Source organism: Solanum tuberosum, unplaced genomic scaffold (assembly GCF_000226075.1).
Source record: "Solanum tuberosum cultivar DM 1-3 516 R44 unplaced genomic scaffold, SolTub_3.0 scf00255, whole genome shotgun sequence".
Taxonomy (NCBI): Eukaryota; Viridiplantae; Streptophyta; class Magnoliopsida; order Solanales; family Solanaceae; genus Solanum; species Solanum tuberosum.
Genome location: NW_006239184.1, coordinates 778126 through 790750, shown reverse-complemented (window position 1 = coordinate 790750; position 12625 = coordinate 778126). Strand labels below are relative to the sequence as shown.

The following is a 12625-nucleotide window of genomic DNA, read 5'->3' as shown; positions in this document are numbered from 1 at the left end:
TTTAAAAACAAACTTCTTTCTTTGGTTTGAGATAATTACTCAAAACTTAGTTAAAAGCTCTCTTGGAATCGACGTTCCCTTTTCTTGCTCAAATGTGAAAACATTCATAAACTCTCTGGGAATACTTAGTTCCCTAATAACTCTTGAGAAATGAACTCAACTTCATACTCTTGGCTTAACTTGAAACTCGATACTCTTTACTCTACTTGAAACTTGAGCCTTAAAATTGAAGTTAAAACGTTCAATAAAGACTCTTGAAAAGCTTTAAAGACTCACTTGGACTTACTTCTTAACTTTGCTTTGACTTGATACTAACTCACCTTGAATTGGATTATGGATTCAAGGTATATGATCATACGTTTATAGCTGAGTACTTGACGTTTAAACGTACCTTGGAGTGTTGGAAACAACTAGGAAACATAGGTACAATACCAAGGAACATGCATGAGAAAGTGTGAAAAGAATGGGGAAACTTGGCGTCCTTGGCGCTCTGCAAGGCGCGGAGCGCCAGCCCTCGAAGCTCAGAAGGGGCCTGCTGGCGCTCTGCTAGGCGCGCCTCCCCAAAGGCTGGACTTCAGAGTCCCTTTTGGGGGGCGCTGGCAAACGCGACGCGCCAGCCCCTTTCCCAGAAAATCCAACGTTTCTCCCTCTTTTTCCTACTCTAAACCACCCTAACTTCAAAGGTATCAACCCCAAACAATAAGGATCATAAAATCCCTCAACATACAAGAGATTCAACTCAAAAACACAACCAAATCATGCCCTAAATCAACAAGGACTTCAACAACACAATCAACAACATCAACAACACAACCAACAACTTCAACAACACAACCAATCTTTTCTTGAAAATAAAATGAGTTTGACGTGTGGGGAAACGGATCAACCCAACACTATGAACTCACATACCTAGTAGGGATCACCCCGACGATATCCACGATGATCTCCTTGCTTGCTCTTCTCTTTCTCCTCTTCTTTCTCTCTTCTCTCCCAAGCCCTAGTTCTCACTCTTTAAAATGGGACAACTGATCTAAAAATCAGTCTAACACAACAATATAACCAAAGGAATTAGTTAGGGAAAAGACCAAAATGCCCTTAAAATTTCCGGACGGATTTCCTTGCCAACTGCCCAACTTCCAAAGGGCATAACTCACTCATACGCACTCGAAATTGAGCAAACTCGGTGGCGTTGGAAAGATCGTTCCACGAACTTTGAAACCATAACTGGAACTACAACTAACTCACCCTGAGAGAGAAGTTATGACTGCTCAAAGCTGGCCAAAACTCACCTTTTTCCCATACTTGGCCAAATTTCCAGATTTTCAAAATTCTTTTCAAAAATGAAATTTTCCAATTTTTAAGCCTCTTCGTAGTCATTTCACATTGCCGGATGTTACATTAACAAGCTTGCAGGCTGGAGAAATAAGAGGAAATAAAATCTCATATAATAGAGTTAATTTCTTGGAATGTTAGACCTAATATCAATCCGAAAAATTCAAGCTTCATCGCACAAGCATATAATTATACACTATTTATTTGAGGATACAATAAATTACAAGCAAGATTATATTTGACTTTGGTGAATCATTTTTATACCCACTCCTTTTTTCAAAATTTCTGTATGAGATAAATAGTATCACCTTTTTTATTCCTACCAAATTCTACTATGAGCACAACATGATTTCCTATCGCTTTTCCTATGTTAATATTTATTTTTCTTCTTCCATTTCTTCATCAGTTGATCCTATGTAAATTTCCTAAATTTTAAATAAGATCCTAATTGACGGAAAAGGATAAATGTAAAATGTCCATTTATGCTTGAATAAACTAAAATAAACAAGAACATAACAAGCAACAAGTTATTTTCTAATACATCATTCTATGCTCCTCTTGTAGAAATCTTTGTGTCCATCTATTTTGATAATCATCGACATCAAAAAATGATTCTCTTGGTACAAAATTTTCAAATCAACAAAGTAATAAAAAAAGAAAATCATTAAACAGAAAGTAAGATTATTCTAAATTTCTGAAATTCTTCCCTGAATTCCTAGCAAACTTCCTACCATCTTTTTACACTATTGTATGTGTGATTTTGTTTCTGAAATCTGTAAAATTATTGCTAAAATTAGTAGAAAAAACTGCCACGAGCATTAAAAAAAGAAGGAAAAATACCATAAAGATGATTTTTTTTTAGATTCAACAATCCTAACAATTACATTTATCACATCAGCACATAGACATTTGCAATCACATTTTTTCATTTTGTAGTGATACTTATTTTCTTTCACAATTTTGTGTTCTTTGACAAATATGTATGTTATTTGAATGTAAGATAGAAATCATTTCTTTTTTTTCTAACTTTGACTTATTAATAGCAAGTCTTGATTAGGGATGAAACATAAAATTCAGTAACTATTGTTTCAATAGTGATATAACTTTCGTTTGTCGTTTAAAAGCATAAAAGACGTTTATTGCAACGATAGCATCTTATGCTCGACAATATTTTTTAATTATGTAATACAAGGTTTATAATATTAATAGATATCAATAATATGCAATGCTACGTTTGATTTTTATTACATTATTTGTATCTCCACTTCTTTCCCCAATTATTCTACATAAGATAAAATTGAGTTTCTACTGATTTTTCTTTCTTAATATTTTTTTCTCTTCTTCAATGTTTTTAGCAGTTGATCTCATGTTATAGGTTGTTTTCATCCAATAATCTTTATTTTAGACCAACTCAGTTTAACTTGTCTAGTTACTATCTTCGTAGTCTACTCAATCGATTGATATAATAGAATTTTGTCGCAATTTATCTTCTTCTGTTTTTTTTTACAATACGTCTTCATCAAATTTATTTGGTTTCGATAGTTGTTTTTTATTTTTCTTACATAATTGTCCTATTATATTTGAGTAGTGATCTGATTCGTCTGAAAAGTCATGTTGTCATTTATTTTCTTTTGTTATCTTGAAATTAAGATAAATAATTAAAAAAATAATCAGATAAGGAATAAAATTTGCATTAAATATCAGTTCTAACAAGTTGCACATCTGAACAACGATGAAAATTTCAAAAATTCAAATTCTACACCACAAAAAAGATATCTGAAATTAGTAATTCTATAAGGGGTCGTTTGGTTTGAATACAAGATATGCTAGGATAAGTAATGTTGGGATTAGTTATTCTGACATTATTTCTTATTTGATTGTTTGGTTTGTTGTACTAAAAATAATAATCATTACATACTTCCTAAAAATAAGTGATTTGATTACAAAAATACCCTCTTATTTAGCTTTTTGTAAAAAATAATTGGTAGAATTTTAGTTAAAACCAAATTTAACTACTCAATCCATCCAACATAGAAAATCCACCAGTAACCCATTTTAAAACTAAATCTAACCTATCCACATAGTCCTTCCATTTTTTTCTTCCTTGACCCTCTTCAGTCTTTTTACATATGAGAAATCAAGATTGCTTGAAAATAGAACATGAAGGCAATTGCACCTTTTGAATATATGAAAGCAGTATTTTTCTCATAGAAGTAGAAAGACATCTCAAAAAATGAACAAAAATTACACTGGGGACTATCAAAGGAATTCACATCAGAATTTGTTAGGAAGCAGAAAGGATCTTATTATCCTGCAACAGAAACATGCCATAATTAGAGATCATATATTTAGCTATACATTTATCGATCGATTCCTTCAATCTTGTCTTCGACTTCTGAGTATAAGCGCTTGAGTTTCTCAATGTTTGAAGCGACTTCCTGAAAGAATTTGGATTCGTGTTCATTAGCCTGTTCAACATCTCTTCATCTTTGATGAATGTTGTGTTGGCTTCTTCATACACCCAATTGTTAACTTGGCCTAAAGCTGCACTCCACCCCACTGTGTTGGTCAATTGTTTCTCAATCTCACAAACACCCTCGTAGCCAGTGGACAACATGCCTTCATACCACTTGGGGTTCAACAACTTTGTCCACTGGCTACGAGGCATTAGACATGAAATAAAACAATCTCTATCAACTTAACGAGTTAACATTTTTCAAGTTATCCATCAAGTGATAACACCCATCTGAGCATTAGCAGTAGTGGCATCAGCCATGTATGCACTAGGCTTAATTCCATCCTTCCTGAGGTTCTGAACGAAGTTGGTTGGGTCTGAATCGAAGTAGTGACTAATATCTGTGAGTAAAATTTTTGATGAGTCGAGGTTCTGGAACATGGCATCAGTTGTGCTTAGATCCATCTAAAAAACTTTCCTCTTCTTCATCATGCCAGCACCAGGAGCATCAATGTCAAATGCACGTACAGAAATATGTCAAGAAAACCAATTTTGGCACATATTATAAATGACACAAATAAAAAAAAATGGAATCTTGATAAGTGCCTACATACATAAATGTATTAAAATAATATTTTCTACACATTATGAAAGACAATGGATCATATTAAAAGACAATTTCATTAGTTTGACTTCCAGACAGTAGAAGTAATTATAATAGGAATTTGTGTTAATTCATAATCAAATGAGATTATATGAAAGTTACATTCTTAAAATTTGATGAGTCAAAGTACTTGTAGTAAGAAGGTGACTCCCTTGCAAAATCTGCCTTATGATGATCCAAAAGCTCGTCGAATCGGACCTAAAATAGAATAACATAAATAAATGATAACTCTTAACGGGTTAACGATTAAATCAATAAAGAAAATACGTAAATCTTCTAACCCAAGAAGATTTGCGCAACAATGAGATGACTACCTTAGTTAAGCTATGAGCAACATCATTAAGATATCCACAACAACAATCATGACAACACCTATAGTCAAAGTGCATTAGTAATGTCAATTTTGTATACAAGCGTTGAGCCACTGGACTATAGCAGTGTTTGAAAACATGAAGTTGTGACATTTTCTAGCATTAAACAGAGGCACAATCAGGATATACTTCTGTTTGGAGAATCCTCTAATTGTGCAAGATCTCTAAACAACTATGTTTAATCAGTAGAAACACTCTAAAAAATCTTCAACTCGTGAAGTAAGAGAACTACTACAGGTAGCCCGACTAAATTGGATTTGTGCTCGAAAAGTTTTACTTTTGAAAATAAAGTGTTTCTGATAAAAAACGATTCCATAACAAAGCTTGTATAAATTCAGTTATGAGGGAAGACATGATAAGTTCAAAAAGCTAGGCTTAGGGATATAAGTTACATATCTACCCCGAATGGGTATGTGCATCACAATCTCTTCACAGACTCGTACAACATTGAAATTTCCTCTTCAGAACCTCAAGGAGTACTTTTTTCACCAATTACAGTAAGCCCTGCATCAAAGCAATAGAAAAAACTAGTTCATTTATCAAAACTGAAACAAAAGCCCTGCATCAAAGCAACAGAAAAAACTAACTCATGTGGCAAAGGAACAATAGGCCTAGACTAACAGAAACTTGTATCTTCATAATCGAGAAACTTGACCAAAATTGCAGCAATCCCTACAACAAACCAACCAAAACTACAACTAAAACAACAGCTAAAGCGAGAGTAAAATTTCAAAAATTATTCACCAAAATATTTGTTAAAACTGAAACAAAATCCCTGCATCAAAGCAACATAAAAAACTAGCTCATCTGGTAAAGAAACAATAGGCCTAGACTAATAGAAACTTGTATCTTCGTACTAACGAAGAAACTTGACCAAAATTGCAACAATCCCTACAGCAAACCAATCAAAACTACAACTAAAACAACAGCTAAAGCGAAAGTAAAATTCAAAACTAAAACAAAAGCTCTGCATCAAAGCAACAGAAAAAACTAGCTCATTTGGCAAATGACCAATAGGCCTAGACTAACATAAACTTGTATTTTCATGCTAATCGAGAAACTTAACCAAAATTGCAGCATACAACAAACCAACCAAGAGTACAACTAAAACAACAGCTAAAACGGGAGTAAAATTTCAGTAAATATTCACCAAAACACCTGTCAAAACTGAAACAAAAGCTCTGCATCAAAGCAACAAAAAAAATAAGACCAAAAACTGGTCTACCATAGTAGAAAAAATGAGACCAAAACTGTAGGGAAGCAACATAAGCAGCTGCACAAAAATTGATAACTAGTAACAAACTTACAATAAACTTAACTTTTACATGAGAGTTAATCTATTTGATAGATTTTACATATACAAAAGATTCTAGCATCCCCGTGACCTACATTAGTCATACACAAAAGAGTGTGAACATAACTAGAGGATCAAAAAATGGCACTGCAATTAAAGTTTGAAACTGTTAGTTAAGCAAAAACTATCACACTAGTGCCACCACTTATATACACAAGCTTAGCATACGTTAAAGTTTATCATTGATGACCATGAACATCATAGTCTGGCGCTCAAGCTCACCCATACGTAAAACGATTTCCATATTTTTGACATCTCCACAGATAACCTTTTTAGCTTTGATACGTTGCTCTATGGTGTACAAATCAAATGTAGAAAATTCAATGATGGAATAAATTTGACCACGCATATCATAGTGGTCACGATTTCCAATCTTGTCGATCAAGGAACCAATTCTTTTATCTGGGCTTTCATTAAAGTTTTTATAACTTCCGCCATACTCTTGAGAAATGTTTCATTAACATCTTCCACAACCCTTTTTCTTTTCTTACCTTTTTCTTTTTCATTGGCACTAGAAGAAGATTTTTTAGAGTGGTAGTAATCTTAGTTTTGTATTCAACCTATTGAAATTTAGATCTAAAAAGAGTAACGGAATTCAACTTACTTGATGTCAAAACGAAGAATTATCAACAATACTATAAAAACTACATGAGGCTGAATCCACATCGAATCTATGAGAAGAAAGTTGAGCAAAAAGATTGAAGTAATTATCAGGATAGATTGAGATAAACTGAGACGATGTCGAAATAAAAGTTTTTTGACACAACATCAAGGTGTTTTAAGTTTTGAGAATAGTTACATCTAACTGAACCGAACTTCAAATCCAATATGGTAGAGGAAGATGATCAAAAGAGCTTGGACAAGAGAATTCACTTCAACAGTAGTGTTCTTCAACTTTTCACTTTCTGTTTTTTTTCTTCTTGTTTTTGTCTTTATAAATCTCTGTGTAGATATTTTTAGTTTGTTTTTTTATTTTTTTGGTGGATTATGCACTTTGAGAAAACTCACATGTCTTATACATTTTTATTCAATTTTTAATATATTTTAACCTATGTGATCTTTAATTAAAAAAAAAGATATGAAAAATGATATTTAATTTTTATTTAATATTTTAAATATTTGTTCGTTCTAAAGGTTGATACGATTGTACTTGAGTTGCAAGATATATTGATAAAATTATTAAAAGTAAATTTTAATATCGTGAACTGAATGTAGGAAGTAACTTTGATAAAATATAACAAGTATATATACATATAGTTAATCACTTGAAAATTTGATACAAATATATATAACTTTTTCTATATGCTTTAAAAGACTATTGTAGACCAGAATTAAATATGCAATAGGTTGCAATCCTTTATCTCCTCCATCTTCATCTTTTTTAGGTCAACTTGTCGAATGAGTCAATATTAATAGTTCTTTGCATTAAAAAATGATTTGCTTAGGAGAGTATATACAACAAATTAATTAATTAGAAAAAAAATTGACAATTAAACACAAACTAAAATTGTAAAGAATTATAATACTAAATAATTTATCGATGCTGCAATCACTTTTTTTACATTTTGTAGAAAATTTACCGTATTAAACCTTGAATCTAACACATAAAAAGCAATAGATAAATTTTCGCAAGTATTCACATACAACAATTAATAATTAAACTCAATACCTATATTTTGTCGCAATTGTAACACAAAAGACAACAAATTTGAAAATGAGAAAACTATAAGAGAAAAAAAAATCTTGAAAATGGAAGAACTTTAACAAAAACTACAAAGATAAAAACTTCAAAAGGGAAGACTTTTACAAGAAAAAATAAGATAAAAAGTTGAAGAAAAACAAACAGAGAAAGAGAAAGGAGAATACGTTGTTACTTGAGAGATAAATTACGACAATGGTGAAAAAGACATTTTGTTTGCTTATTACAAAACATATATTATTTTTTGTTTTGTCATTTTTTTTTCTTGTCTCGGCTTCCTTTATTTTCATGTAAGTTGTCTAAATTTTAAACAAGAAAGTTGATTCTATTACAAAAATATAGATATAAATATTTTCGGTATACTTTAGAAGACTGTTGTAAGCAAGAATATATAAGGTTACAATTGAATATGATCTTTTATCTCCTTTATTTTCATCTTTTTGAGTTCTGGCATGACGAATGAATCAATATAAACAGTTCTGTACATCAAAAAATAATTTTCTTAGGAGAAAAATTCTATCAACAAATTAATTAGGAAAAATAAAACAAAGTGAAAATGTAAAGAATTACATACTAAACAATTTACCGCATTAGATAGTGAGAGATTGCAATTACATCTTTGCAATTCGTAGAAAAGTTTACTGCATTAGACCTTGAATCAAACAAATAAAAAGACAATAAATAAATCTTCACAAGTACTCATATACAATATATAACATTTAAATTCAATACAGTATTTTTTTGCAGTTGTAACACAAACTACAACAAACTTGAGAATAAGAAAACTTTAAGAGAAAAAAAAAGATAATCTTGAAAAGGAAGAACTTTAACATATGTTACAAAGAAAAAAACTTGGAAATGGTGAATTTTTACAAGAAAAATAAACAAAGACAAAAACTTGAAGAAAAAAAAGAGAGAGAGAGAGGAATATAGTGTTACAGATGCATTTTTAATAACAATTGGCTAGTTTATTTCCCTAACGTCTCTATTATTCATCTTCCCAAAACTCATTCGGATCATAACCCCTTCCTAGTCAAATTATCCTCTCATAATCACCCCCTTAGGCATCAATCCTTTAGACTAGAAAAGTACTGGTTAGACCACCCCAATTTTAAGGATATTATTCAATCTAGTTGACAGAATAGGAACCTAAGTGAAGCGATTAATCATTTCAAAGATAAGGTTACCTCTTGGAGTAATATCACTTTTGGTGACTTCCCCCGCAAAAAGAAAAGGATTTTAGCTAGACTCGGTGGCATTCAAAAATCTCATGCTTACCCTTATAGTGTTTTCCTTCAGGAACTAGAGAAAGACCTTCTTAATGAGTATACTTACATCCTTAGAATCGAGGAAGATCACTAGAAAATGCGTTCTAGAATCAATTGGCTCACAAATGGGGATGCCAATACGAAATTTTTCCAACTCTCTGTCATTAATAGACGTAGATGGAATAAGATCTCTTTCTTTAAAGACGAGCAGGGAAATTGGATTGATGATCACAATCAAATTCTCAGCCATACTTCTAGCTACTTTCAACAAATTTATCAATCTGATCACTTGAGTTCTAACTGGAAAGATATTTGCTACTCTCCAAAGAGTTTCCATAATCTGGATCTTACCACGCTTGACAGACCTCTTTATAATCTTGAAGTCACTCAAGCCATCTTTTCCTTCAAACCCCCCCGACGAGATTCATCCCTTCCTTTATCAAAAATATTGGCACATAGTTGGCAATTCTGTTCTCAAATACTGCCAATCTATATTCGAAAATCAGACCATTCCGACTCCCCTAAATGATACTTTGCTTTGCTTAATCCCTAAAATAAAAAATGCTAACTAGCTAAATCAACGCTAGATGCTATTCCTGTCCATATCATGCAATATTTTATCCCTCCAAAGCGTATATGTAAGGACATAGATAAGATTCAATGGGACTGCCTCTGGGGCTCTACTACCCAAAAAAAGAAATTACACTACATTAATTGGGATTTAGTCACGAAACCTAAACGCAACAGAGGACTGGGCATCTCGAAATCCTTGGATAAAAACCTCTCCAGTATAGCTAGCCTATCCTGGAGACTCCTCACCAATTATAATTCCTTGTGGGCTTGCACTCTGATTAACAAATATGGTTCTAGGACCTCTCAGACTAGTACATCCTTCATTTGGCATAACATTTTGGTTGGAAGTAAGTTGTGCTCTAAAGGTGTAGCTTGGTCCCCAGGCCCAGGGAAAATCATTGATTTCTAAAAACATAGTTGGATTCATGATACTCCCACAATTCGAACTTTAGTTCAAAGACCCTTAAACTATAAAGAGAATGTCGTCAAACTTTCTAATATCTGGAATAATGGCATTTGGAACTGGGATAGCCTCTCTTTAGCGATTCCTGATGAAATTAAGAATAGAGCCAACACTATCTCCCTGCGCGAAAATGCGTGTGACACTCCCTACTGGGCCCTCAACTCCAATGGTATTTTTACTACTAAATCTATTCGGAAGTTGCTCGCGTCAAATAACGAAACTAACTACTCTTTCCAATGGATTTGGTCATTAAATACCCTCCATAAAATCAAGCACTTCTTATGGTTATGTTCCCACAACAGACTCCCTACTAATTCATGTCTGCACCATTTAGGAATCATTACGGATCCATCCTGCCCAATCTGCCATAACGCAGTAGAATCCATCACTCATACCTTATTTGAATGTCATTTGGTCAAGAAATTATGGTTAGACATGAGTTTAAATATGTATCACATCGCCAACACCCATTCCCACTGGCTTCAAAACCTTCATGATTAGACATTCCCTTTTATAAAAATAATATTACTTGGAAGGATTTCTACCCGCTTGCTTTATGGTATATTTGGGTACAAAGAAATCATACAGTTTTTAGAAATAACAATCCCATGACGATTCCATCCGCGTTTTTCCAGCTGATCATGATGCGCGTATCTGAATTCAAACACTTGAGCACTGCTTCAACTCATGACTCCTCTAAAAAAGATATTCACATCCATTGGCTCCCTCCTCCGGTTAATTAATATTAATGGTGCCTTCATTAAAAAGGATCAAACAGGAGGACTTGGCGGCGTTATTCGTGATTCAAATGGCAGCTGGGCTTTTGGCTTCTGTAAGAAGATAAATGCCTTTAGTCACACTCTAGTGGAACTCCAGGCCTTCGAACTTGGGTTACAGTTGGCCCTTGATAGAGGAATGATACCTTTAGAAATCGAAACTGACGTCACTGAGGTAATTGAATTTCTGCACCATTTTCACCGCATTTATCTATCTATGTTGGATTTGTCCAGGTCACTATTGAGGAGGTTGGGGAATCCAGTGGTCCGTCATAATTTTCGCCAAGCCAATAAATTAGCAGACTTTTTGGCAAAAGAGGGTTGCAATATAAGCGTTATTAGTCATCTTGCTGTTTTGGTAGCTCCTCCGAAAAAAGCTAATATCATTTTGCGTGCTAATAAGGACGGAGTAGCATCTACTAGATCTATATCATTATCTACTTGTACTAAACTAGCAACCCTGGGTAACCTTAGTGTGATGGAGTATACCAATTATATTAATAGAGATGTTACTACTACTAATGCTTCTCACAGCAGTGCTACTAGAGACGTTAATAGTATTATTTCAATTCCTCTTGTAATATCTTAAGTTTATCTAATAATATTATCCCTGGTTACCAAAAAAATAGGGGAGAAAATTTATGAAAATGGGGAAAGAACTGATTCTTTGCTTACTACATAACACATATAATTTCTTTTATCTTTTGAATACGTCCTAGCATGAGCAAAACATAATTTGTTGTCTTTTCGCATATCTCAATCTTCTCTTCTTTTTTTCTTCCGTAGATCCCATGTTAGTTCCCTAAATTTTAAATAATTTTTTTTTATAGTTAAAAATACAACTTGTAATAGATTACAATCGAATACAATATTCTATCTTTTTAGTCTTCATTTTTTTAAGGTCTAACATCTCGAGTGAATCAACATAAACAGTTCTCTGTATCAAAAATTGATTTGCTTAGGAAAAAAAATATCAACCAATAAATTAACTAAAAAAAAACAATTAAACACAAATGAAAAATGTAATCAATTACAATACTAAATAATTTATCGCATCAAATGGTGCAATCATTTGTTAGCATTTACTAGGGACATTTAGATTATTCAACTATCTTGTATTTCATAGCATATTTTTTTAATACTAAACGCAAAACATATCTTTTTTCCTATAATTTTCTCAAGTTCATAATTCCTATAATGAACAAGGAGACAATTTAATAGTTGTTGTTTTGATAGTGAAATGAATATGTTTAATGAAATGAATAAGAATGAGGAAATGTTGCATTGAATATTCGTTTTAAAGCTTAAAAATGATATTTTCATCTTTATTTAATAAATTAAATAGTTGTTTGTGCTAAACTCCAATTCGACCCACTTGAGCTACATGAGAAATGTTGATAAAATAATCAAATTTGAACTTAAATATCTTGAACTGAATGCAGAAAAATAAAACTATGAAATTCCACAATACTAACAACTATACTTACTACATCCAATGATTTAACATTTGTTTGTCGTCTAATAGAACTAATGACAGCTAGTGCATCAATAGTGGCACACACTTAGCAACAATTTTTAATTACATAATAGAGAATATAATAAGAATAAGAAATATCAATAAGAGGTAATGCTATGCTAGATTTTTGTAAATTCTATGTATTCCGCATTTC

The 12625-nt window shown here is 32.4% G+C and overlaps 1 pseudogene; it reads right to left on the bottom strand.

Moving 5' to 3' along the window:
- Positions 1-3616: 3616 nt before the first annotated feature.
- On the bottom strand, positions 3617-9393 carry LOC102594602 (uncharacterized; annotated as a pseudogene).
- Positions 9394-12625: the final 3232 nt, after the last annotated feature.